A 27,781-nucleotide genomic window follows, 5' to 3' on the forward strand; every position below is an offset into this window, starting at 1 on the left:
GCTCCTATAGAAGACATTAAGACAACAACTCATAAATTAAAGATATCTGTTAGATGTCCTGGGACAGCAGTGGGCAGTGAGCAAATAAAGTACTCTCTATGTGAACAGCCCTCTCTCCAGCAAGATAATGATATATTTACTTTTTCCATCAGTGAACTGGTTGTCTGAGCCCATTATATTATGTGATGGTCTATGGTGTTCACTGAACATTAAAGAAATAGACAATAGTCAAGGGCAGTGAGGAAAAGATCTTAGAAAAAAATGACCACGTAGAGTTGATTCTATCCAACCTGCAGAGACAAAAATGGTGGTCTTAGAGAAGTAATTACATTTCTTCTCATGCTTGAGACAATGATCAATTGATTGTCACAGTGGTATGGTATTATACATAAAAAGATGACCCTTGGATATGAGCTGTCCGGATTTATGTTCCACCTCCATTTTTAGCTGTTTTTTTTTTAATTTTTTATTTTAATTCCAGGGTAGTTAACATACAGTATTATATTAGTTTCATGTGTACAAAATAGTGATTCAACAATTCCATACATTGCTTAGTGCTCATCGCGATAGGTGTACTCTTAATCCCCTTCACCTATTTCACCTGTTCTCTCTACCTATCTCTACTCTGCTATGTTTTATTTTATTTTATTTTATTTTATTTTATTTTATTTTATTTTATCTTAAAGACTTTATTTATTTATTTTACAGAGATCACAAGTAGGCAGAGAGGCAGACAGAGAGAGAGAAGGGGAAGCAGGCTCCCTGCCGAGCAGGGAGCCCAATGCAGGACTCGATCCCAGAACCCTGAGATCATAACCTGAGCCGAAGGCAGAGACTTAACCAACTGAGCCACCCAGAAGCTTAACCCACTTCACCCAGCAATGTTGGACAAAACATTGCCCAACAATGTTTTATTTTAAATAAGTACCCTCAATTAAAGTTACTATTTTTTTCAACAAGAACATTTTTTACTTGAAGTGTACTTTAGAATAATACATGGTTCCTAAAGGCACATGTAAAACATTGCATCCCAGAAAAATAAAACACACATTTTCTTCAAGTACACAAAGAAGAATCCTCTGGTTAAATCACATTAAAGAGACATAACAAATATTACAAATTTAAGAAGACTGAAATCATACCAAGGGTATTTTCAAACCACAGTGATAAAAAAACTAAAGATCAACAATAAAACAAAGCTAGAAAATCTGAAATGTAAATATTAAATATTTACTACGTAAAAATTAAACAACACACTACTTTGCAAGCAATGAGCCAAATAAGAAATCAAACAGCAAGTCTCCTTGTGGTATCATGTTGTTTATTTGAATTTTTTTTCTTAATACAGGCATTTGTAGCATAAATTTCACTCCAACATCTGCTTTTGCTGAATCCCATAGGTTTTGGAATATTGTGTTTTCTTTTTCTTTTGTTTTGAGACAGATTTTGATTCACCCTTAGCAGCTGTTTGATCAGGAAGTTGCATCAACTCACTGTACCTCAGGTTCATTACCTATAAAATGCAAATAATCTTAACTTCAAAGAAGTGAAAACATTTAATCTTGAGTATTACATTAGATAATCCATGTAAAATACTTAGAAACTTCCAGGACATATTATGAAATCTTTAAAAATTAGCTTTTGATATTTTGACCAAGCTGGTTATAGACTATGCATAACCAAAAATTTACCAGTATTGCTTGTCGGTATGTACAGTTAGGCCACAGTATCCTAGGGTCAGTGTTTCCAGTCCCCAACTCCTTATGGTACTGGCAGGCTGGGTCCAAGGACCTGGATAGGGGTCCCACAGGATCAGCCAAGAGGGTCCTTGGCTTTACACAGAATAGAAATCAAATGTGAGCCAGAGAAAGTGAAAGAGTTTATTGAATAGTGTGAGTGACCAAGAACAGCAGCTGGAGTGTCTGGGACACTCAGAAAGGAAAGGAGAATAAGTCTTGCTGTCATCACTAGAGGTTAGCGGTTTATGTTGGAAAGGGGTTTAAGGTATGTGTTCCTTCAGGAATCCAGGGTAGGGTACAACTGAAGGTGAGTGTCAGGTAAACAGCAGGTGTCATTCCATCAGTCACTGTGCACGCTACAGAAAGTTGAAGCCAGCATCAGCCAAGGTTTGTTCAAAGCTAACATCCTGGAACACGTTTGGGATCTGGCTCTTCTTAGATGGTATCAGATGTTTGGAGCCTAGGACAAAACCCAGAGAATGATTAACTCTTGTTTGCTTTCCCCTTGAAGTGGGAACATAGCTTATTTTGTCCTATTCAGAGGCAAAATATAGAACATGAGTAAATGGCAGAAAGCAGCAGAGATGGAGCCTTTCTGAAATGGAGTCCCTTCAGCTTTCTTACCTCACTTACATCAAGATAGTATTTAAGTGATTTCTGTTTGAGAGAATACTAAGAATCATACATGCATAATTGTACAACTCTAATACTAACGGTTTTTTCAAGGGTGTAGGATGTAGTCAGAGCTCTCTGTGGGGTTCTAAGCCTACTGCCTATGCCCATCCCTGCCTGCCTTTCCTTGACTCCTGAACACAGCATCTTTCCCTAATTTCCTAAGACTGAACATCTCTTCACCTGCCCTTTCTAAGAGTATTCTGGTAGCATAGCTGCTGAACCCTAATGGAAGTTCCTTCCTTTATGGCAAAGGGCTTTTCCCCCAGAGACCACATGCCGAGGGCTGGTTGAATATAGCTCAATCTCATAATGTACTTGGAACTCTCCTGGTCCCTCTGACTAATAATCTGTCTGGCCCACTCTATCATGCTATTTCTTTTTTCCTTTGCTTTAGTCCAAGGAACTCTTGTGTATTTTCTTTAGGTGTAGTCTCCTTTGGGGTCCTTCTGCTCATCAAACTAGTCTGTGTTTCTCTAAAAACATTTATGGACCAGTCTCAAAGTCTTTCCAACTGATCTCCTAGGACCCTTGATGTGTCCCTTACCATTTCATAATGCGTGGAAGTAACCTAAAGATTCTAGCAATTAGGAGGTTAGTCAACATAGAGAATAGAGAATACTTTTAAGTAAGTGCCTAACTTCACTTGTCTCACATAGTCTAACCTTTGGCTCAATCCAAATATTTGGTATAAATGAAGGGTGTTCCCTGAGATTTCATCAGTACGTATAGCTGTATGTCACATGTTATCCAAAATGACTGAAGAGAACTGACTGGGCCAGTGATCAGAAGGCCAAACACTCATGGTTGGATGTGACTGTCTCCTGGTGTACACACAAGCCTAAGGAGAGATGTAAGGAAGCTGGTGGTGATGCACCCTCTAGTAGGTAGCAAGGATGGAATATGGATGACTACTGGAAAGGAGGACACTGAGGAGGACTAATGAGGAGGAAACGGTAAATGTGTGAGGACAAGCTACAGAGTATCTATTTATCTCTCTTTCCATGAATAGAGACACTTTTGTGCATAGTCATGTAATGGTAACATTAAATGTATGGATGCAAGATATATGCATATTAATAAGCTATAATCTGTATGTTCTTTTATATAGTTCACTGAAATTAATACATGTTTAAGTGAGGATATCATGGGGTTTTATTCATCTTCTCCCTCTCAAAAACAGAATTTACTCATTTTAGTGTCTGTAGCAAATGATGAACCAAATATCCTGAAGGGAAACTCCTAACTTTTATCTGGGAAATCCCTGAAGAAATTCAAGATTTGTTTGTGCTAATGAAATTTATATAATAGGAATTTTTAAAATAATGAAAAATGCTGCCTTGTCACACTTTTAAAACATGATGGTGATATTAATAATGATAATAACATCCTTTCTCTCTGCCTTTTTAAGGAATAGATAATAAACATTAGTTTATAAAAAGTTAAGACTTGGATAATACTTTTTTTTTTTTAAAGATTTTATTTATTTATCTGACAGAGAGAAATCACAAGTAGATGGAGAGGCAGGCAGAGAGAGAGAGAGGGAAGCAGGCTCCCTGTTGAACAGAGAGCCCGATGCGGGACTCGATCCCAGGACCCTGAGATCATGACCTGAGCCGAAGGCAGCGGCTTAACCCACTGAGCCAGGCGTCCCGACTTGGATAATACTTTTGATAGATATTCTATCATTTTTTTCCTGGGTTTTTTATGAACCTCTCACATTTATTTAATTCTAATATAAATAATACATTTGATAATTTAAGAATATCAGTCATCCAGCTGACATCACAGAAATAAGTTAGAACCACAACAGATCTAGAGAGTATTTAGTCCAATTCCTTCACTTTCTAGATAAAGAAATAAGCTGAGGGGGGATAAGACTTGATTAGGGTAATCCTGTGAGTCTGTACATTCCCCCTCACTTCAAAAAAGTAGTTCACTCATTGGGAGTTAAGAAAAAAGCCTGAATATTCTGATTCATGGTCATTTACTATAAACTGATTTTTCTTTTAATCTTCACCGCTTCCAGATTGTCCCATTTTAAAGATTAACATAACTGAAGACCATGTCTAAAAATAAAATAATTCTCCCAAAAAATCAGGCCAGGAATAATTTCCACTTGATACAAATACCTGAGTATTCCCACCTTTTTGAGCTGTGCATCTAGGGAAATTAAATGTAATCAGCTTTTCCCTGGTTTTAGGGGTTTTTTTCTATGTAGTTGATTGCCAGTGATAATTTAATTACCACTTATCAACAGGGGAGGTTGAGGGTTTGTGTTTCTGCTCTAGTTTTGCTTTTTCCCAATCTCACTATACATTTAGGGACTAAAGCTTGAGGTCTTTCTATTCTTCCTTCAGTTATTCTACTGAAATCTAACTTTAAAATGTTAAGGGTACTGATTCAGACAATCAAGATTTGTTTTATACCTATTAGATACTAGTTTCAGAATCATCTTTCATATAATACATCTCTCTCTCTTGCTTTTTATGTCCATAATTCAAATACCACTGAGACTCCTTTGAGAAACACTTTTTGGTAAGTTTCCTCTCCATTTCTATTCTTACCCTGAACTGTTTTGTTGTTGTTGTTGTTTTTTAATCACAACTAGTGATTTCCACCCTTGTTTTCCTAATTCCCAGGTATTACATCAGACTTAGTAAATCTGAATATCCAGGAGTTGAGCCTCATCATCTCTTCTTCTGACAATGTCTTTGTGCCATTTTGACAGAGCATATTTAAGTAAAAACATGTAATTATTAAAGTGTTCTCCAGATTGTTTTTTCTTCTCCAAGATTTGCCCAAAATCAACTCATTCTTTACTTTCTATCAGAAATACTGGAAAAATCTCTGACGTCCAAAAACTCTTAACATGCTTTTTCATGTCCAACAATTTTAGAACGGCTCCATAGTAGATCATCTGTTATGAATTCCATAGCTGAAGTGCTTTGTTCCTTAGTAATGTCACATCTTTTTCATCCAGACTTTTGCCCCACTACTCTCCAGCATACATTTTTAGTATACTCTTACTTTATGTATTTGCTCATATGTTGTTCCTATTGGTGCTCCTTACCACTTCTCACTTCTCACTTCAGCTCTGTTTTTCTCCTTTTTCCAGCAAGACATGAATCATTTTTTATCCTTTGAAGATAGGAATAATATTTTATACCTTTCTTTATCCCTACCATTTTGAGAACTGTGTTATGGTCAGTAAATCCTTGTTAAATGATAATGAGGATGCTCTCAGGACAAAAGTGTGGACAGGTCAAAACATGCAGATTTGACTAATTAATGAGTAGCTTTATATTGTTCTCAATTTCTCAAACACTGATTTAATCCTTTTTTTGTCTTGGTACTCATTAAATCTGTACCCATCTGAGTACCCACTGGAATATAGGGGATTATTGGAAAGGAAGACACTGAAGAGGACAAATTGTGGTTCATCAACAGACAATTGATGAAATCTGTGTTAATTATATAATGTGATATGCAATTTTCTATAAGTATGAACAGTTGCTAAATGAATTTTAAAAAGATATCATTCTAACAAAGGTGAGGGTAAAAATTCTGCTTACTTTTTTATTTTTTAGTGAGGCATTATACCTAGGAAAGAATTGATTAATCAGTAGTGGACAAAATAATAAAATGTTATTTTTAAAACTATGCCAACAGGAATTAAGGTCTTCGATATGAGATGAACCCTCGGTAAAATGGCCAAACTAGTTGATGAAATAAGCAAGTAAAAATAATTATTTTGTTGTTCTTGTGTTCTGGGGTTTGGGGCAGAGCCAAAGCCTGAGTGTTTGCTAGGATGATCATAAAAGAGACCCTTGATATCAGGACTTTCTCTCTCTGATTAAGTAACATTCCTTCACATAAAGACATAAGGAGAAAAGTACTTAGTGAGGAATAAGGAAAATATCTAAAGAATGCAACTGAGTCAGAAATCAGATTGCTTTAATCCAGAGTCAGTATTACTAGGAACCAGCAAGTAACGACACTGTTTGGGTACATTCTGTCACACTGATGACTTTTATCTGTTCCCCTGCAGTGTCAGTACTCACTCCAGGGATTTTAAAGATCACTTATTCTCTGGTCCCTTTCTCCTTAAAGGCACTGTCTTAAGTTCTCTAACCAGTTTTTTGGAGTTTCCTGGAAGCAGAGCAACTAGAAAAGGGCAAAGATGCTAAAAAGTTGAATAGGCGTTTGCTACTTTGGAATGCAAAGCCAAAAGCTAGATTTTAACCATGATGTCTAATAAGTTGTTGGGGCTAGAAATATTGGTATTGGTCTGAGGGAGGACAATTTTGAATTTCAGGATAAAAATTGCTTTGTAGATACCAATTGTGTGGACCTGAAACTTCTGGTTACAGCAGAATAAAGAATTTGGAGCAGTCATTCAAATTCAAATAAATTAAAACATTAGAGTCTTTTTTTAAAAGCAAGGAATTGGAAGCATTAGTGGCTCAGCCCGTTACATCCCACTCTTGATTTCGGCTCAGGTCATGATCTCACGATCATGAGATAGAGCCTTCTCCCAAGTACAGAGGGATTCTGCTTGAGATTCTCTCCTTCTCTCTGACCCTCACCCTGCTCATGTGTTCTCTCTCTGTTTCTCTCTCTCTGTCTCTCTCTCAAATAAATGTATAAATCAAAAAAAAAAAAAAAAAAAAAAAGGCAAGAAATTAACAGGCCAAAATCCTGGAATAGATGAGAATCCAGAGAGCAAGTTCAAGTGACCTTTTCCCAAGGACATTTTTCCATTTGGGGGGGTAAAAAAAAAAAAGGCCAAGAAATTGAGCTTTTTTGGTTGTTGTTGGTGGTGGTCTAATCAGAATAAAAGGACCTAACTTGAAATGGAGGGTCTAATCAGAATAAAAGGACCTAACTTGAAATGGAGGGTCTTTTAGGTGGAGAGTCCATCATGATATGTTAAGCTCCTGAGAAACTTAAACTGGAAATAAACGAACTTGATGCCAACAGGCTCACACTCTGGATGAACTAGGAAATGTCCATACATTGATAGGGAGCCCAAGGAAGATGACAGAAGTAAACAAGAATCTTCTCAGTAACAGTGGAGCTTTATTATAAGCCTCAATGTATTCCTATGAATAATTTTTCAAATAAAAGTTTACTGAGTACCTGAGCACATAGAGAAACAAAAAGCAAGAAAAACAGCAATAAAGAGAGAAACAGGTTAAAATGATTAGACAAATATCAAAAACAAATTATAATACTGTCTTTAAAGAAATCAAAGACACACTTCAAAATATTTGCAAGAAGTTATAAAAACTAAAAAAGGCTTGAGAAATAATGAAATAGAAGTTCTGTATCTAAAAATCACAATAAATCAAATGAAGAACTTAATTGTGGATTTAGTTCCAAATTAAACACTGCTGAAAAAACAATTAGCGTTTAGAAAGATAGGTCAGAAAAAGTTATGTTGAACCCTTGCTGCCCCGGGTATAGGTTAGAGGCATTATTTAAGATGAATATGGCTGAAATTTTACAAAAGAAATGCACCATTCCAAGGCTTTAATAACTCCATAGAATCCTAATCAGGATAAGTAAACAAATTCCTCCCTAAGTATACCATAATACAGAACTGCAGAAAACCAAAGACAAAGAATATAAACTTATAGTAAGCCAGAAAATCAAAGATAACAGAAATAAGAGTCAACAAAGAGTTGACTCAGATACATAATTATCATTCTACCACACATGGTTTTGATTATTTATATGGTTTATTTTAAAGACAACATATGGGCTCTGAAAAGTTGGCTATTAACACAAGAACTGGAGTCAGAGTGCCCAAGTTCAAAGCCTTGTTTACAACAAAATAACTGCATAACCTTGAGTAATTTACTTAGCCTTTAACTATTACCAGTACTTTCCTCAGAGGCTTATGTGATCATTTAGATGTGGCAGCACAAATTAAACACTTATCTCAATGTGTGGCATACAGAGACTACTCAATAAATGCAAAGTATTATCATGAGTATTATTTTGTAATGTATTTTAAACAGTATTCATTTACATTTTATTGTACATAGATTTTTTTACAGGTGGTTCTTTAAAAAGGGTAAGGCATCTAATTTTTTTTTAATTTGTACATTAATGAAATATTTTATTTATGAGGAATATTAATATGCTAAATATATCCCTGGTGGACATGCAAAAAGTACTCTGAAAACCAAATCACCATGAAAATCCTAGTTTTAATTCGATGTATGCTATATAAAAATTGTGTGTGTGGTAAGAATTAATCTGATCATTACACCAATAATCATAACAAATGCTTACAATATGCTCACCATGTGCCAAGTTCTGTCTGTTCTAAGCACGATAAATGTATTATTTCCCAACAAACTTATGATATAGGTACAGTTATCATCTCCATCTTACAGAGCATGAAACTGAAGCTTGAAAGGAGTCCATCCACATTAGAGCTGGGAGTTAATCCTTGACTGCCTGGCTTGAAAGGTTTTGCACCTTACCTTGAATGACAAACTAAGCTCTGGAGAGTCTTCCTGGGATGTAGTGAACTGGGATTTGATTTCCGTGTTTTCAGTGTTCCAGGAGTACTCCATTACATTGTTCATCTCAAGGTTTATAAGGGGTCACAGTGAGCCGATATGGCTTATGCAAAAAATTATTACATAAAATAATAAATTAGCCATGCAAAACACTTCAGTTGTTTTACACCTACTTCTTACCCTTTTTTGTTTCCCAAATTATGTTTTAGTTCAGAATTTGAATAGGCCCTGGTAAAATGTGTCTGCAAATAGTTATGAATTAGATAGGGTAGTATTTCACAGTGATATCTGAATATTGAAACAATGCTGCTTTTTTAAGCTTGATGGAATTTCGGTGTAAAATAAATTTAAAATACTATTTTCAAAGTCATTTTAGATCATTGGATACACAACTTAAGGCATCCCAAAATCTTCCTTAGTCCCTTGTTTGGAGCACTACTACATATATGTATGCAATTATGAATTGTATATGGGTAGAGGAAGTTGGATTTAAGAGAATTAGAATGAATGAGAACATGATGGAAGTGGTCAAAAGAAGAAATTTATTGAAATAAGAGGCATGAGGAAGAGGCACTAGGAAAATAGCCAGAATATAACAAAAGGACAAAAAAAATGAAGTTAGATGTATTTTAATGGCATGAAATGTTACTAAAGCTTTTTTCTTGCTTATGATTGCTAGCTTTACTATTCATTAAGTAAGTTATTTCTGACAGAATATGATGATTCAATATCTTCAAATGGCAGGGATGGCATCAAGCCTGACATGTCCTGGGCAGTAAGAAAGCTGTCATTTCTAAAAAGCTAGTTTGTCCCTCCCAGGCAGTCACCAGGCCATTAGACAACGGGAAAAGCAATACTTTCTGCTCTACTTGGCCTCTATTTTGCTTATTCTGAAAGGAAAAATGTTAGCAAAATTATAATCTGACTTGGCCTTTATTTAACATTAGGGGGCGGTAACAGTAGCTTCAGTGGTAAGCACAACTGATAGATCTGTTAACTGTTTCTGCTGTTGTTTTTTTCTTTTTTTCTTTTTTTTTCTAAGTCATTAGTGAGTGAGAGCCCTTAGGAGAAAATACTAGGGTATACATTTAAAGTGGCAATGATTCATAAAATTTTTTTCTCGTAAAAAGGCCATGGTTTTATGGAGCTCTCATTTTGCTTTCACTTATGCCTAGTTAGCAAACAAACCATTACTGAAATATTATTTTGAAAGCAAACACTCATAGTATCAAATCCCTTAAGTATGGCAAAAAGAGGAGAGTGACACCTTGTCCTTCTTGTCATGGGATCTAAATTCTTAAGAAAGAAAAAGATGATTAACAGATACTCCAAAGATTCGCTTATTCATCCAACTTCTTCAGTCATGTATATTTACCTCAGTGGGACATCTATTATGTGCTGTGCCCTTTGTTATATACGAGGTGACAATGAGAAATGAGGTATGTGATACGTAATAAAAGAGAACTCACAGATGAAGAGTGAAACTGTGGTGTAAGCAATCAACTGGGATATAGTATGATCTAGTACGTGATATGTGCTCCAGCAGTGATGGCCAAAGGAAGAAGTAATCTACTCTCCCTGAGGAATAGGGAGGGTAGGGATGACTTGAGAGAGAAGAAGTTCTCTCTACTGGTTCCCTGAAAGATGACTTGGAAGGTGTTTCCTAGACAGATAAGGAGAAGTGGGGAACCATTTGAAGCACAAAGAAAAAGCTAGTCGAGGCAGGAGAGAACATCTGGGTTCAAGCAGTACGGTATAGCAGGAGCAGAAGAACTCAGGGGAAATAGTAGACAGGCTATTGGAGAAATCACAGAGGGTGACCTTGAAAACCTATCTGGTTTTGAAAAATAGATGGCAGACGTGTTTATTTTTAAAAACGGTGTTCAAGAGAAAACATGAATCAAGGTAGATATAGGATATTTTAAAAAGATAATGAATTTTTCCCTTTAGAAAAGAAAAGATTATTTTCATACATTCTCTTGAACACTCTTCTGTCCTAATATTCCCTAACCCCAGTCTCTCTATTCTTAAGGACTTGGACTCCTACAGTGTTCTAACTATCCCAGCTCACACTTTGCTCTCTTCTCTGAACCATTAATTGTCTGAGACAATCCTTTGATACTTCAGCAGCCTCATACTTTTAAACAAGCTTCTAAATTTACAGATCAAGACGATGAAGCCTAGAGAGATGAAATCACTTGCTGAGAGTTTTCAATATTCTGCTTTACATTTCAAGTTAACATTTTACATGTGTAAATATTGTCTCTCCAACCAAAGTATAAACAATAAGGGGCTGACTTCCATTGTATTAATCTCTACTTTCCCTTCTACAATCTTGACTAATCACCCGGATGATAGGTTGTCAGTGTGAGTTTGCAGATTGTTGGGCAGAGGGACTTACTTTCTGGAATACATTTCTCTTAAAAGTGAGGAAAGGGGGCTTTGGGGACTCAGAAAAATAACCTCATATTTACTATTAAAGAAATGAAACGGGACAGCTGTGTGGTTCAGTTGGTTAAGCCTCTGCCTTGGGCTCAGATCATGATCGCAGGGTCTGCGGGTCCAGTCCCATGTCGTGCTCCCTGCTCAGTGGGGCACCTGCTTCTCCCTCTGCCTGCTGCTCTCCCTGCTTGAGCTTTCCCCAACTCTCTCTCTCTCTCTGACAAATAAATAAAATCTTCAAAAAAAAAAATGAAACTCACCAAACTTTAGTCTGCCTCTCTGCCTTTAGAACCTCCTTGTCTTTGTTCCTACACTAAGCAGAAACCATTGTCTTTTGGAGGGAAAAGATGGGGGACTTGTGCAGGAATCCATTAACCGGAAGATTATTGTTGCCCTTCCCCAGCTTACCTCTGCCATGAGACATCAAGAACACAAACAAGGCTTCAAGACTATTCATTATCTGTCTGTAAGGTGTCAGGTTTGCGATCCCATACTTTCACACACGCTGGATTTCATCTGATTATTTCTACACCTCACCATTTCTGAACTGCCCAGAGTATCTTCTGAGTTTCCCGTATCACTCTTCTTGACTGAAATCTCCTCTAAAAACCTTGATTCACCTTTATATCTACATCCTTCTTAAAAGTATCTTTTCCATGAAACTAGCTCCCCCCATCATATTTTATCATAGGTATTATAGCATCTCTACTTTATGAGTTTTGCATATGTAGTTGTCTTGTTCATTCGATTTTGAACCCCTTGGAACAAGAAATTATCAAGTCCACTAAAACTACTATATACTAGTATTCAGGGAATGATTTTCTTTGGGTTTTAACTTCAATCACTATGTCATTTATTTTATTATATGTCTATTTTCCTGATTAAACTTGCTACTGAGAGGTTAGTTAACACTTCTTCCATCCCTGCAGGTATAGACTTGGAATTCAAATCATTTTGTCTTGCTGGGTATTAAGATTTCTTCTATTTCCTTGAACAGGAACATATTCTTTCTTGATAAAAAGCTTTTATTTTTAAGGGTTAATCCTCAAATATGGATGGATGTTTTAAAAAATTTAATTAAAAGTTGTCTCTAGGAGGAACTAACTAGATGAAATTTCTGAAAAAGGTCTCCTGTTGCTACATTGACCTGACTCTGGATTTTAGATTGACAGACCTAGAGATCTGATATTGTCATTCACTAAGAGTACCTCATATCTCAGGGGCAGACTTAAATTAAACAAGCTCACAGACAGATGCATAAAACCAGAATGCCTATTTATTGATTTACAATGAGAAAAATAGCTGTTACATGGACTAGAATACTAATGCCAACATTCTCTTCCAGAAAACCATATAACAATTCCTACTTGGGAAGCTAAATTATAACATGAAGATTGCTTGGTGAGTATGAGATCAGAACAGGGCACGACTAGGACCTTTTGAGACCATACGCATTTTAAAAAACCTCCCCACTTCCCTTATATTATTCAAAATATAAACAATACAAAACTACAAAAATGTGAAATGTCCAAAAAAGTTTTGATTTATCCCATGAGGAATACTTTCATACTCTCATTGAAACATCAAATATCATATTTTTTCAAGACTAATATTTTTGTGATCTTGGTTTGTTATTATCCTCAAATACACAATTGGTCTGCTGGGCCTCAGAGCAAGAGGAGCTAGTTCTAGTACTTGGAGTTTTGATTGCAACAAGGCTGGATGCAGCAAACCAAAACTCTCTGGTCTGGACACTGCTTAGGTAGATGCTGCTAAAGTTTGCGAAGTGACTCTTCTCTATGCTTCCATAACCTGATTCATCTTTTTCTGATTGACACATTCTTTCTTTAAGTATGTTAATGTATTCAATCAATTTATAGTCAAGGAAGGCTGAACTGAGAATATTCTGTCTAGGAACAGTTTGCTTATCTCTAATCTGCTCTATTGTGCATGGATTTCATAATGTAGAGCACATTCAAAGGGCAGTAAATTCCCCCCATCCCATAACAATCACTACTGAAAAGGGAGAAAATAAACTATATCCTCATAGCACACCAAGCAAAAAGGCCTGTTTAGGCTAACTACTCATATACAGATATTATGCAGGGTAGGATCAAATTTATATTAGCCTGTGCAAGAACACGGTTGACATCACAAATGATCACCAGCCAGAAGGCAGGATTTTATGAAGAGTGTGTGTTCTGAATAATTAAAAACACACTCATTGAATGAAAAATAAATGAATGTGAAGGAAAAATTTTAAAAGTCTTCAAATAATAAGAACAGTTAAATATCTAGCATTTTTCATGCTTTGCACATTTAACAATTTAGATAAAATATTAGATTTAAGAAAGGCTGAGGACCTGACTCCATAAAATATTAAATAAACAGGGAATAATCATAACTTCAGTGTGGAAAAATCTGGCAGACAGCACTCTAACCAAGTAAAGTCACCTGTAAGATACATAGATACCATATCCCTACCAATATGATCCAATGAGAAGTACACACAATATAACTTTTGAGGTGCTCTTGCCAAAAATGCATAATCTTTTTTTTAAAAGAATTTATTTATTTATTAGAGAGAGAGACAGAGATACAGCACTAAGGGGGAGGAGAGGGACTGACAGTCTCCCCATTGAGCAGAGAGTGCAACTTGGGGCTTGATCCCAGGACCCTGGGATCATGACCTGAGCCAAAGACAGCCATTTTACCAACTGAGCCACCCAGGTACCCCCCAAAATGCATAATCTTAATCTAGTTATGAAAATACATCAGACACACCCAGTGTGAGAGGCATTCTATAGAGTAGCTGCCTTTTGAAAAGCATCAAGTTCACGAAGTACAAAAGAAAATTGAAGAACTAGCAGAAAGTAAAACAAGAAAAGACTAAGGAGCCATAACAATTAGATGTAATATGGGAACCTGGATGAATCCTGAACCAGAAAAAGTGGTACTAGTAGGGGGGCACTTGGGTGGCTCAGTGGGTTAAGCCTCTGCCTGCAGCTCAGGTCATGATCTCAGGGTCCTGGGATTGAGCCCCATGTCAGACTCTCCCCTTAGCGGGGAGCCTGCTTCCCCCTCTCTCTGCCTACTTGTGATCGTGATCTCTCTCTCTCTGTCAAATAAATAAAATTTAAAAAAAAAAAAAAAAGAGGTACTAGTAGGAAACTTGGTGATAGACCAATAAGATTTGTATATTAGGTTTAGTGAATCAGTGTTAATGTCCTGGTTTTGAAGATTGTGCTATGGTTATTTGAGATACTAACATTAGGGAAGCTGGTGAGATTTGGAAACTCAGTGCTATTTCTGTAATTTTTCTGTAAATATAAAATTATTTTAAAATAGTAAGTTAAAAGAATAAATTTCATAGATAAACAAATTTATGTATCATCTAAGTGAAGTAAATGCATCTAAAAACTTCTTTGTAAATGATACTGACAATCTCTCATGCACTAATGACAGAGTTTTTCCTCTACAACACAAGCAGTAGCTTCTGAAAGCTTTCTCCACCTCCATTCTTTCAGATTTGTCACATGTAGTTTATTTTTTCAAAATATACTTTTTTTTTTTTCTTTGGCTGTCCTCCAAAATTCATCCTCTTTATTTCATTGGGACAAAATTGTAGGTGGACACATGGTTGTTCAGCCAGAGACCCACTTCCAAGCCTCCTTTCCACTCTGTGAGGAGTTGTGCCTGGGTCCTTGAAGTAGAATGTGAGAGAAATGAGACGTGTTGCTCCCAGCTGTGCGCCTTGTGGCATGGAGGAGCGATCCAGCTTCCACCAGGCAGCAAGGCCAATACACCTAGAGCAGAGGCAGACACACTTTTTCTGTGAAGGTCCGAATTGTAATGATGTTCAGTTTTGTGACTATACAGTTTTTGCTCTATGGCAAAAGCATCCAAAGATGATACAAAAACTATGGGCATGGCCATTTCCAATAAAATGTTATTTATAAAAATGGATAGCAGGCTGATTTGTCTCACAGGCCTGCAGTTTTCTAACTCTTGCCCTATGGTGAAGAGACTATGTAGGGGAAGAGATGCCGAATGACTCGCCAGCCCAGGCTCATCACCCCAGGACTAGTTATGAAGGAGAAATGCACTTCAATTTTTAAGCTACTGTGTTCTTGAGCCTCTTTGGTCAACACTTTGGCTTTCCCTCCTAACCAGGACACATAAATAGGCATTGTTGATCCTCCTCAGACTCAATTTCCCATTTGAAAGCAGGAAACTGTAATTGGGCACTGGCCATTTCAGATGGGTTACTTCTTCTCTTCTTCTTCTTCGTCTTAGTTCTTCTCCCAAGAAGGCTTTAAGTTATTCCTTCCTCTCTATCCATTTTATTAAGGAAGACAGATTGGTTTTCCTAGTAGACATCTAGGAAAAACATCTAAGACATCTAAGACATTTGGCCTATTGTCTTACACTTTTTTTTTTTTTTTTTTTTAAGAATCAATGAAACAAGATGGGATTGGGAGGGAGACAAACCATAAGTGACTCTTAATCTCACAAAACAAACTGAGGGTTGCTGGGGGGAGGTGGGTTGGGAGAAGGGGGTGGGATTATGGACATTGGGGAGGGTATGTGCTTTGGTGAGTGCTGTGAAATGTGTAAACCTGGTAATTCACAGACCTGTACCCCTGGGGATAAAAATACATGTTTATAAAAAATAAAAAATTAATTAAAAAAATATATATATATATATACTTTTCTAACTGTGATTAAAATGCCCATGATAAAATCAAACTACTAAAGATTCTTTTGGGGGGGGTAGTGTCTTTATTTGTTTATTTTTATTATTATTTCAAGTTTTTGTTTAAATTTTAGTCAGCACATAGTATAATACTGGTTTCAGAAGCAGAACCAAGTGATTCATCACTTCCATATAATACCCACTGCTCGACATAACAAGTGCCCTCGTTAATACCCATCTCCCATCTAGCCCATCCCTTGCCCACCTACCCTCCATCAACACTCAGTTTGTTTTCTATAGTTAATATAAGAGTCTCTTATGGTTTGCCTTCTCCCCTTTTTTCCCCCTTGTGTTATCTTCATCTGTTTTGTTTCTTAAATTCCACGTCTTTCTCTGGCTGACATATTTCACTTAGCATATACTCTAGCTCCACCCCAGTCATTTAAAATGGCAAGATTTCATTATTTTGGTGGCTGAGTAATATTCCACTATATCTATATGGCAAAGAAGACCCATTCTTCAGTTGATGGACATTTGGGCTCTTTCCATAATATGGCTATTGTTGTTAATGCTCCCATAGACATTAAGTGGCCTGTATCCCTTCCAATCAGTATTTTTGTATCTGCTGGGTAAATACCTAGCAGTGCAATTGCTGGGTCATAGGTAGCTCTATTTTTAACCTTTTGAGGAACTTCCATACTATTTTCCAAAGTGGCTGCACCAGTCTGCATCCCTCTCAATAGTACAAGAGGGTTCCCCCTTCTTTGCATCCTTACCAGTATGGGTTGTTTCCTGTGTTGTTAATTTCAGCCGTTCTGACAGGTGTAAGATAGCATCTCATCATTCTTTTGATTTGTATTTCCTTGATGATGAGTGATGTTGAACATATTTCCATGTGTCTGTAGGCCATCTGAATGTCTTCTTTGGAAAAATGTCTTTTCGTGTCTTCTGTCCATATTTTAACCAGTTTATTTGTTTTTTGGGTGTTAAATTTGGTAAGTCCTTTATAGATTTTGGATAATAACCCCTTATCAGATAACTTTTGCAAATATTTTCTCCCATTCCATAGACTGCCTTCTAGTTTTGCTGATTGTTTCCTTCACTGTGCAGAAGCTTTTTATCCTGATTAAGTCCCAAAAGTTCATTTTTCTTTTGTTTCTCTTACCTTTGAAGATGAGTCAAGCAAGAAGTTGCTGTAGCCATCAAAGAGGTTGCTGCCTGCATTCTCCTCTAGGGTTTTGATTGTTCCCTGTCTCACATTTAGGTCTTTCATCCATTTTGAATTTATTTTTGTGTATGGTCTAAGAAAGTGTTCCAGTTTCATTCTTCTGCATATGACTATCCAGTTTTCCCAAGACTATTTGGTGAAAGACTGTCTTTTACCCATTGGATATTCTTTCCTGCTTTGTTGAAGATTAGTTGACCATATAGTTGTGGATCCTTTTCTGGATTCTCTATTCTGTCCCGTTGATCTGTGTGTCTATTTTTGTGCCAGTACCATACTGTCTTGATGACTACAGCTTTGTAATAAAGCTTAAAGTCCAGAATTGTGATGGCTTCACCTTTGTTTTTTCTTTTTCAAGATTGTTTTGGCTATTCAGGCTCTTTTGTTGTTCCATACAAATTTTAGGATAGTTTGTTCTAGGTCTGTGGAAAAACGCTGGTGGTATTTTGACAGGGATTGCACTGAATATGTGGATTGCTCTGGGTAGTATAGACATTTAACATTTGTTCTTCAAATCCATGAGCATGAAATGTTTTTCCATTTCATTGTGTCCTCTTTATTTTCTTTTATAAGAATTCTATAGTTTTCAGAGTACAGATCTTTTTTCTTTGATTGGGTTTATTCCTAGGTATCTTATGGGTCTTGGTGAAATTGTAAATGGGACCATTTCTCTTTCTGGTGCTTCTTTATTGGTATACAGAAACGGAACAGATTTCTTTTTTTTTTTTTTAAGATTTTTAAATTTTATTTATTTGACAGACAGAGATCACAAGCAGGCAGAGAATCAGGTGGGGTGGGGGCCAGGGAGCAGGCTCCCCACTGAGCAGAGAGCCCAACATGGGGCTGGACCCCAGGACCCTGGGATCACGATCTGAGCCGAAGGCAGAGGATTCAACCAACTGGGCCACCTAGGAGCCCCAGAAATGGAGCAGATAACTACCTGTTGATTTTATATCCTGCAGCTTTGTTCCGTTTGTACATCAGTTCTAGTAATTTTTTGGTGAAGTGTTGGGTTCCACATAGAGAATCATGTCATCCACAAATAGTGAAAATTGACTACTTCCTTGTCAATTTGGATGCCTTTTATCTTTTTTTGTTGTCTGATTGCTGAGGCTAGGACTTGGAGTACTGTGTTATAAATAACAGTGGTGAGAGTGGACATCCCTGTCTTGTTCTTGACCATAGAGGAGAAGTTCTCAGTTTTTCCCTGTTGAGGTTGATACTACCTGTGGGTCTTTCACATATAGTCTTTATGATATTGAGGTATGTTCCATCTATCCCTATTTTGTTGAGGATTTTAACAAGAATAGATGCTGTATTTTGTCAAATGCTTTTTCTTCAACTATTGACAGGATCATATGTTTTTTATCTCTTCTTTTATGAATGTGGTATATTATGTTGACTGATTTGTGAATAATGAACCACGCTTGCAACTTGGGAATAAATCCCACCTGACCGCGGTAAATAATTCTTTTAATGTACCATTGGATTCAAGTTATTATATCTTGTTGATAATTTTTGTATCCATGCTCATCAGAGATACTGGTCTATAATTCTCCTTTTTTAGTGGGGTCTTTGGTTTTGGAATCAAGTCCTGCTGGCCTTGTAGCATGGCTTTGGAAGTTTTCCTTCCATTTCAAATTTTTGGAATAGTTTGTGAAGAACAGGTATTCCCTCTTCTTTAAATGTCTGGTAGAATTACCCTAGGAAGCCTTCTGGCCCTGGACTTTTATTTGTTAGGAGATTTTTTATTATTAATTTGCTGGTTATTGGTCTGTTGAAATTTTCTATTTCTTCCCATTTTAGTTTTGATAGTTTGTATATTTCTAAGAATTTATTCATTTCTAACATTTTGCCCAGTTTGTAGGCGTATGATTGCTCATAATATTCACTTATAATTGTATTTCTGTGGTGTTGTGATCTCTCTCATTTCATTGGTGATTTTATTTGTATCCTTTCTCTTTTCTTTTTGATAAGTCTGACTAGGGATTTATCAATTTTATTAATTCTTTCAAAGAACCAGCACTTAGTTTTGTTGATCTGTTCTACTAGGGGTTGTTGTTGTTTCTACATCATTTATTTCTGTTCTAATCTCTTCTATTTCCCTCCTTGTGCTGGCTTTAACCTTGTTATTCCCTTTCTAGCTCCTCTAGTTGTAAGGTTAGGTTGTTATTTGAGGCTTTTCTAGCTTCTTGAGGTAAGCTGTATTGCTATATACTTCCCTCTTATGACCACCTTTGCTGTGTCCCAAAGGTTTTGGACTGTCATATTTTCATTTTCATTTGCTTCCATGTATTTTTTATTTCTTCTTTTTTCCTGATTAACACAGTCATTCTTTACTCAGATGTTCTTTAACCTCCATGTATTTGTGGCCTTTCTAATTATTTTCTTGTTGTTGACCATAAGTTTCATGGTGTTGTGGTCTAAAAATATGCCTGGTATGATCTCAGTGTTTTTGTACTTGTTGAGGCCTGATTTGTGACCCAGTATGCGATCTGTTCTGGAGAATGTTCCATGTGCACTTGAAGAGAATGTGTATTCTGCTGCTTTAGGATGAAATGTTCTGAAAATATCTCTTAAATCCATCTGGTCCAGTGTTTCATTCAAAGCCATTGTTTCCTTGTTGGTCTTCTGCTTAGATGATCTGTCCATTGATGTAAGCAGAGTTTGTTAAAGTCCCCTACTATTACTGTATTATTATCAATGAGTTTCATTATATTTGTTACTAACTGATTTATGTATTTGGGGATACTGATTTATGTATTTATGTCCCCAAGTTGGGGACATAAATATTTACAATAGTTAGATCTTCTTGGAGAGACCTCTAAATTATGATATAGTGTCCCTCTTCATCTCGTTATAGTCTTTGGTTTAAAATCTAGTTTGTCTGATATAAGTATGGCTACTCTGGCTTTCTTTTGACACCCATTAGCATGATAAATGGTTCTCCATCCCCTCGCTTTCAATCAGGAAATGTCTTCAGGTCCAAAATTAGTCTCTTGTAGGCAGCACATAGATGAGTCTTGGGTTTATTTGTTTTGTTTTGTTTTATTTACCTATTCCTATACTCAGTGTGTTTTGATTAGAGCATTTAGTCCATTTACATTTGAAGTAATTATTAACAGATGATAATTCAGTGCCATTGTATTACCTGCAATGTCACTGTTTCCAGAGATTTTTCTCTGTTCCTTTCTAGTCTTTTGTTGTTTTTGGTCTCTCTTTCCCACTCAAGTGTCCCTTTAAATTTTTCTTACAGTTCTCATTTGGTGGTCATGAACTCCTTTAGTTTTTTGTTTGTATGGGAAACTCTTTATCTCTCTGACTCTGAATGACAGCCTTTCTGGATAAAGTATTTTTTTTTTTTAAAGATTTTATTTGTTTATTTGACAGAGAGAAATTACAAGTACACTGAGAGGCAGGCAGAGAGAGAGAGAAGGAAGCAGGCTCCCTGCCGAGCAGAGAGCCCGATGCGGGACTCGATCCCAGGACCCTGAGATCATGACCTGAGCCGAAGACAGCGGCTTAACCCACTGAGCCACCCAGGCGCCCAGGATAAAGTATTCTTGATAGCATATTTCCCCATCCAGAATGTTGACTATATCATGCCATTCTCTTCTGGCCTGCCAGGTTTCTCTGGAGAGATATGCTGCTAATGTGATTTGTCTTCCCTTGTAGGTTAGGGATATCTTTTCCCTTGCTCTTTTCAGGGTTCTTTCCTTATCTGTATATTTTGCAAATTTTACTACAATATTGTCTTGGTGTTGGCCAACTTTTGTTGAATTTGATGGGAGTTCTCTGTGCTTCCTGGATTTGGATGACTGTTTCTTTCCCCAACTTAGGGATGTCTTCAAGTATAATTTGCTCAAATAAACGTTCTGGCCCTTTTCCCGCCTCTTATTCTTCTGAGACTCTTACGATATGACTGTTTTTATGCTTTATGGAGTCACTGAGTTCCCTATGTCTACCTTCATGATCCAATACTTTTTTTTTCCTCTTCTTTTAAGCTTCATTATTTTTCATAATTTTATCTTCTATATCAATAATTCATTCCTCTCCTTTGTCCATCCTTGTTGTCATTGTATCCAGTCAGTTTTTATCTTGGTTATGGTATTTTTTATTTCAGCTTGACTAGCTTTTTAGTTCTTTGTTCCTGCAGTAAGGGATTCTGTAGTATCTTCTATGCTTTTCTCAAGCCCAGCTAGTATCCTTAGGATTATTGTTTTAAGTTCTTGGTCAGGGATATTACTTACAGCTGTTTGGATTAGATTCCTGGCCATGACCTCCTTCTTTCATTTGGGGTGAAATCCTCTGTCTTGTCATTTTTCTAGGTCACTGTTATTTGTGTATTAGGAAAGCCTGATATAGCTCCTGGTTTTGAGAGTAACGGCTATATTAAGAGGCCCTATACTGTCTCAGGCCTGATGCTTCAGGAAGTCCTTCAGATTGTTAACTCTGCTGTTGTGTTTTGACTGCTCTTTCTCTCATGTCAGCCCACTGCAGATTTTCACCTCACCTGCAGTGGGGAGTGTTTGGACCTTGTCCACTCTGTGGCAAGTTTTGACTAGGTATGTTCTGGTTTTCTTATTTAAAGAAGCTAGATCACCTTTCCCCTAGAGCTGAAGCTTTACAGCACTCATGATCAGTAGACTTGGTGCATTTGAGGGGGTTTGTGTTGATCTTCAAGGGGAGGGTCCTGCTGCACTGCTTCTCAGGCTGGCTTGCCATGGTAAGATACACCTGCAGAGTCCAGGGTAGGGGCGGGGGAGTGCTAGGTGTAAGTGGCTCCAGCCTCCACTGGGGGGCACTGTGTTGCTCACTGAAGTCTGTCAGTGATGATGAGCAGGGAGAAAATGACTCCTTGCAGCTCTCTCATCTCCAGAGTGGGCTGTTCTTGCCTGCCACTGTTCAGGAAGCCCTCACAGAAAAGTGTACCATCTCCCTTCTAGTGTCCCAGCATCCATCAGATCCTTTCCTTCACCCTGTCAGTGTCTGAGCTGTCTGGCTACCAGGTGGCACATACTCCTGTGGTTTATCTCAGGCACATGAGCTGATCCTCTGGGGGAAGGTCTCAACACACTGTGGTTGGTGCTAATTAGTCTTGAAAAGCAGTCACACGACCACACAGGGGCTCAGAATTTATGGTAAAGCACAGCAAAAAATCCAGCACCAAGGTTCATTGCCCTCCGCAGGTGTTTCTATTCCTATTCTAATGAATACAACAGTATGATAGTGCCTGCCAGCTCTTTTTCCCCTAAGAGGCCAGTCCACCTGTCTCAAGTGCACTCCAAGAAAGAGAACTGTCTCTCCCATTGTGACCCAAGGGATGTTCAAATCATGTCATCTGCTCCCAGGCCTCTCTCCTTCTTCCCCACATGAGTGAGCATCTCTATGCCCACCAGGCTCTACCTGGGAGTGGTGCAGACTTCAAGCTTTGAGCTGCATTGCTTATTAAAAACCTGTGATAATAAGCCCCTCTAGTGTTCGCAGTCAGTGGTTTGGGGGAAGTTTGTTTTTTTGTTTTGTTTTGTTTTTATGCAATCCCCTGCATGCTGCTTTCTCTATCTCTTGCTCTCCTCTCTTCAAGATCAAGGCTCCCCTCTGCAGCACCCCCAATTCTTCTCTCCTTGGAATCATGGCTCTTTACTTCCTGCCATATTGTGGCTTTTTTCCCTGTAGGTCTGCAGTTTGCTCTCTCACCATTCAGATGGATTTCTTGGGTTTTCAGAATGATTTTATATTTATCTAGTTGTGTTCAAGGGATGAGGCAAGCATAGAGTCCCCCCTACTGCTCTGCCATCTTAATTCCTCCTCCCAAACTACTAAAGATTTTTCATAAAAAGTGGTTTTCCTTCTGTAAGCTCCCATCATCATTGAGACTTCATCACCAAAAATGCAATTATTTTAACTCCTGTACCATTTACTACAAATAGTCCCTTATCTCTATAAATTATGTACTTCACAATATTTTTTATCTTAATGGTTTTAGACAATATTTTCTTGCACTACCATAATAGATTAATTTTAGTTTTAAAAAACTGAAGTATAAATAACATGCAGTGTTCTACATATCAATTAAATAATTCTATACATGTTTCTGTGCTCACCGCAAAAATTATAGTATCCTCTGTCACCATAGTATTCTTACAATATGATCAACTATTCCCTTTGCTGTACCTTTCATCTGTGATTTATTTATTTTATAACTGGAAGTTTGTGTCTATTAAGCTCCTTTATCTATTTTACCCATTTCCCTACCCACTTCTCCTTTGTAATCACCAGTTATAATATGTATTTAGGTTTCCATTTTCTGTTTGTTTTTTTCTTTGTTTGTTTTGCTTTTTAGGATCCACACATAAGTAAATTCATGTTATTTGACTCCTTTCTCTGTCTGACTACTTAGCTTAATACTCTCTAGATCCACCCATGTTGTCTCTACTGGCAAATCTTAACTCTTTTTTACAGCTGAATAATATTCCATCATATATATAATGGATATTATGGAAATATATAGATATAGATGATATAGATATATACACATATGACCTCCTCTTTATCCATTCCTCAATCAGTGGACACTTGGGTTGCTTCCATATCTTTGATATTATAAATAATGCTGCATTAAACATAAGGGTGCATGTATCTTTTTATATTAGTGTTTTGGTTTTTCTTGGGTAAATGACCAATCGGGAAATTACTGGATCATATATTGTTTTCTTTCTTCCTTCCTTCCTTCCTTTCTTTTTTAAGAAAACTCAATACTGTTTTCCACAGTGCCTACACACCAATTTACATTCCTACCAAGACACTTGTAATTTCTTGTCTGTTTGCTACTAGCCATTTTGACAGGTCTAAGTTGATATCTCATTGTGGTTTTGATTTGCATTTCTCTGATGATTAGTGATGTTGATCACCTTTGCATGTGTCTATGGCTACCTCTATGTCTTCTTTGGGAAAACTCTATTCAGATCCTTCATCCATTTTTTAATTGGTTTGGGTTTGGTATGGAGTTGTATAAGTTTTTGTTGTTGTTGCTGTTGTTGTATTATGGATATTAACCCCTTATTAAATATATCATTTGCAAATATCTTCTCCCTTTCAGTAGGCTGCCTTTTTTGTTTTGTTGATACTTTCTTCCACTGTACAAGTGCTTTTTATTCTGATGTAGTCCCACTAGCTTATTTTTGCTTTTGTCACCCTCGCCTGAGGAGATATATCTTTTTTGTTTTGTATTAAGTTTTTTAAAAAATTTTTTTATTTTTTTAATTTCTTTTCAGTGTACCAGAATTCATTGTTTATGCACCACACCCAGTGCTCCATGGAATACGTGCCCTTCATAATCCCCACCACCAGGCTCACCCAACTTCCCACCCCACGCCCCTTCAAAACCCTCAGATTGTTGGACTCTGAAAAACAATCTGAGGAGATATATCTTAAAAAATAGTTGCTAAGACATTTGTCCAAAAAACTACTGCCTTTGTTTCTTCTAGGAATTTTATGGTTTCAGATCTCACACTTAGGTCTTTGAATCATTTAGAGTTTATTTTTCTGGTGTAAGGAAGTACTCTAGCTTCATTCTGTTGCATGTAGCTGTCCAGTTTTCCCAGCACCATTCAGTGAAGAGATTATCTTTTCCCCATTGTATAATCTTCCCTCCTTTGTCATAGATTAATTGAAAATATATATGTGCATTTATTTCAGGGCTTTCTGTTCTATTGTTTATGGTGTCTATTTTTGTAACATCACCATACTTTGTGATTACTACAGTCTTATGGTATATCTTAAAATCTGGGACTGTGCTACTTCCAGCTTTGTTCTTTCTTAAAATGGCTTTAACAATTTGGTGTGTTGTCATTACATTCAAATTTTAGGATTATTTGTTCTAGTTCTGTGAAAAATGTATTTGGTATTTTTATGGAGATTATATTAAATATATAAATTGCTTTGACTAGTATGGACAATTTAACAATATTCTTCTAATCCATGAACACAATTTATTTCTTTGTGTCATCCTCAATTTCATCAGTGCTTATTTTTAGGGTATGGGTCTTTGAACTCCTTGGTTAATTTCATTCCTAGTTACATTATTCTATTTGGTACAGTTGTAAATGAAACTGTTTTCTTAATTTCTCTTTTTGCTATTTCATTATTAGTGTATAGTAATGCAACAGACTTATTTAATTTTGTATCCTCTTTAGGATTTTTTATGTATAGTATTGTCATCTACATATAATGGCAGTGTTTCTTCGTCCTTACCAGTTTAGATGCCTTTTATTTCTCTTTCTTGTCTGATTATTATGGCTAGGACTTCCAGTACTATGTTGAATAAGAGTGGTGAGAGTGGACATTCTTATCTTGTTCCTAAATCTTATAGGAAAAATTTTTGGCTTTTCACCACTGAATATGTTAGCTATAGGTTTGTCATATATGACCTTTATTCCACTGAGGTATATTATCACTAAACCTACTTTGTGGAGCATTTTTATCATGAATGGATGCTGTATTTTATGAAATGCTTTTTCTGCATCTATTAGATGATCTTCCGATTTTTATCCTTCTCTTGTTAATGTGAGGTATCACATTGATTTGCAAATAATGAACTATCCTTGAATCCTTGAATAAATCCTACTTGATCATGGTGAATGATTTTTTTAATGTATTGCTAAATTTGTTTTGTTAATATTTTACTGAGGATCTTTGCATCTATGTTCATCAGGGATACAGGTGTGTAGTTTTTTTGTAATGTCTTTGTCTGGTTTTGCCAACAGGGTAATGTTGACCTCCTAGAATAAACTTGGAAATTTTCCTTCCTTATCTTTTTTTCTTAATAGTTTGAGAAGCAGAGATATTAACTCTACTTGGAAGAATTCACTTGCGAAGCCATCTGATCCTGGACTTTTGTGTGTTGAGAGTTTTTGATGACTGATTCCATTTCATTACTAGTAATCAGTCTGTTCAAATTTTCTGCCTATTCCTGGTTAATTTTTCAAAGACTATCTTTCCAGGAATTTGCCTATTTCTTATAGTTTAATTTTTTTAATGCAATTTTCATTATATTCTCTTAATCCTTCAGGTTTCTGTGGTGGAAGTTGTTTCTCCTTGATCATTTCTGATTGTATTCAAATATTTTTGATGAGTCTGGCTAAATGTTTATCAGTTTTATCTTTCAAAAAAAACAGCATTGGTTTCATTGATCGTTTCTCTTTTTCTTTTGGTCTGTATTACATTTATTTCTGCTCTAATCATTATTACTTCTTTTCTTTTACTCACTTTGGGCTGTGTCTATCCTTTTTCTAGATTTTTTAGGTACATAATTGTTTTAGATCCTTTTCCTTTCTTGAGATAGGCCTACATTGATATAAATGTCCCTCTGAGAACTGCTTTACCTGTGTCTCAAAGGTTTTGGGACCATTCTGTTCTCACTTGTCTCCAGTGTTTACTTCCTCTTTAATTTGATTGACCCATTCATTGTTTAGTAACATGTTGTTTAGACTCCATGTATTTTCTCCCAGACTTTTTTTTAATAATTGATTTGTAATCTCATACTGCTGTTGTCGGGAAAAATAGTTGGTATGATTTCAGTCTTTAATTTATTGAGACGTGTTTGTGACCTAATGTGATATATTCTGGAGAATGTTCCATATGCTCTTGAAAAGAATGTTTATTTTGCTTCTTGGGGACGGAATGTTCTGTATATATGCATTAGGTCTATTATGTTTTTCAAAGCCACTCCTTCATTGTTGTTTTCTATCTGGATTGTCTACCCTTGATGTAAGTCAGGGGTTATAAAGTCCTCTAATATTGTTGTATTACTGTCAATTTCTCTCTTTATTCCTTTAATATTTGCTCTACATATTTAAGTGTTGTTGTGTTGTGTGCACATTTACAATTAGTTATATATGCCTATTGGATTATTCCCTTTACAATTATGTAATATTTTTCTCTGTCTCTTGCTATAGTCTTTGATTTAAAGTCTATTTTGACTGATACAAATTATGCTTTACCAGCCTTTCACTTTAAGTCTCCATGTCTGTAGGTCTGATGTGAGTCCCTCCTGGGCAGCATATAGGTAGGTCTTGGTGGGTTTTTTTGTTTTGTTTTGTTTTTTGGTTTCTTTTTTTAATCCGTTCAGTCTACTTATGTCTTTTTATTGGAGCATTCACACCGTTTACATTTACAATGATTATTGGTAGGTATGCACTTATTTTGTTGTTTTCTGTTTGTGTAGTTCTTTGTTCCTTTCTTCTCTTGCTTTCTTGTGGTTTGATGACTTTCTTTAGTGTTATGCTTGGATTCCTTTCTCCTTATTTTTTGTATATCCATCATAAGGTTTTGGCTTGTGGTTACCATGAGCTTCATATAGAACATCCTATGTGTGTAGCAGTCTATATTAAACTGATTGTCACTTAAGTTTAAACACACCGTAAAGGCACTAAATTTTTATTCCTCCCTTCATGTTCTATGTATGTCATAT

The 27,781-nt window shown here is 36.5% G+C and overlaps 1 long non-coding RNA gene across 1 annotated transcript in view; it reads right to left on the reverse strand.

Annotated features, from left to right (window-relative positions):
- Positions 1-1,314: 1,314 nt before the first annotated feature.
- Positions 1,315-27,781, reverse strand: part of LOC116595568 — a 131,708-nt gene continuing 105,241 nt past the window's right edge. The window contains exons 2-3 of the long non-coding RNA XR_004287745.1: positions 5,442-5,552; positions 1,315-2,199 (exon numbers count right to left, since the gene is read on the reverse strand). This is a non-coding gene — a long non-coding RNA (uncharacterized LOC116595568). The remainder of the gene's footprint in view (positions 2,200-5,441; positions 5,553-27,781) is intronic.

This window comes from Mustela erminea, chromosome 7 (genome assembly GCF_009829155.1).
Source record: "Mustela erminea isolate mMusErm1 chromosome 7, mMusErm1.Pri, whole genome shotgun sequence".
NCBI classification, from domain to species: domain Eukaryota; kingdom Metazoa; phylum Chordata; class Mammalia; order Carnivora; family Mustelidae; genus Mustela; species Mustela erminea.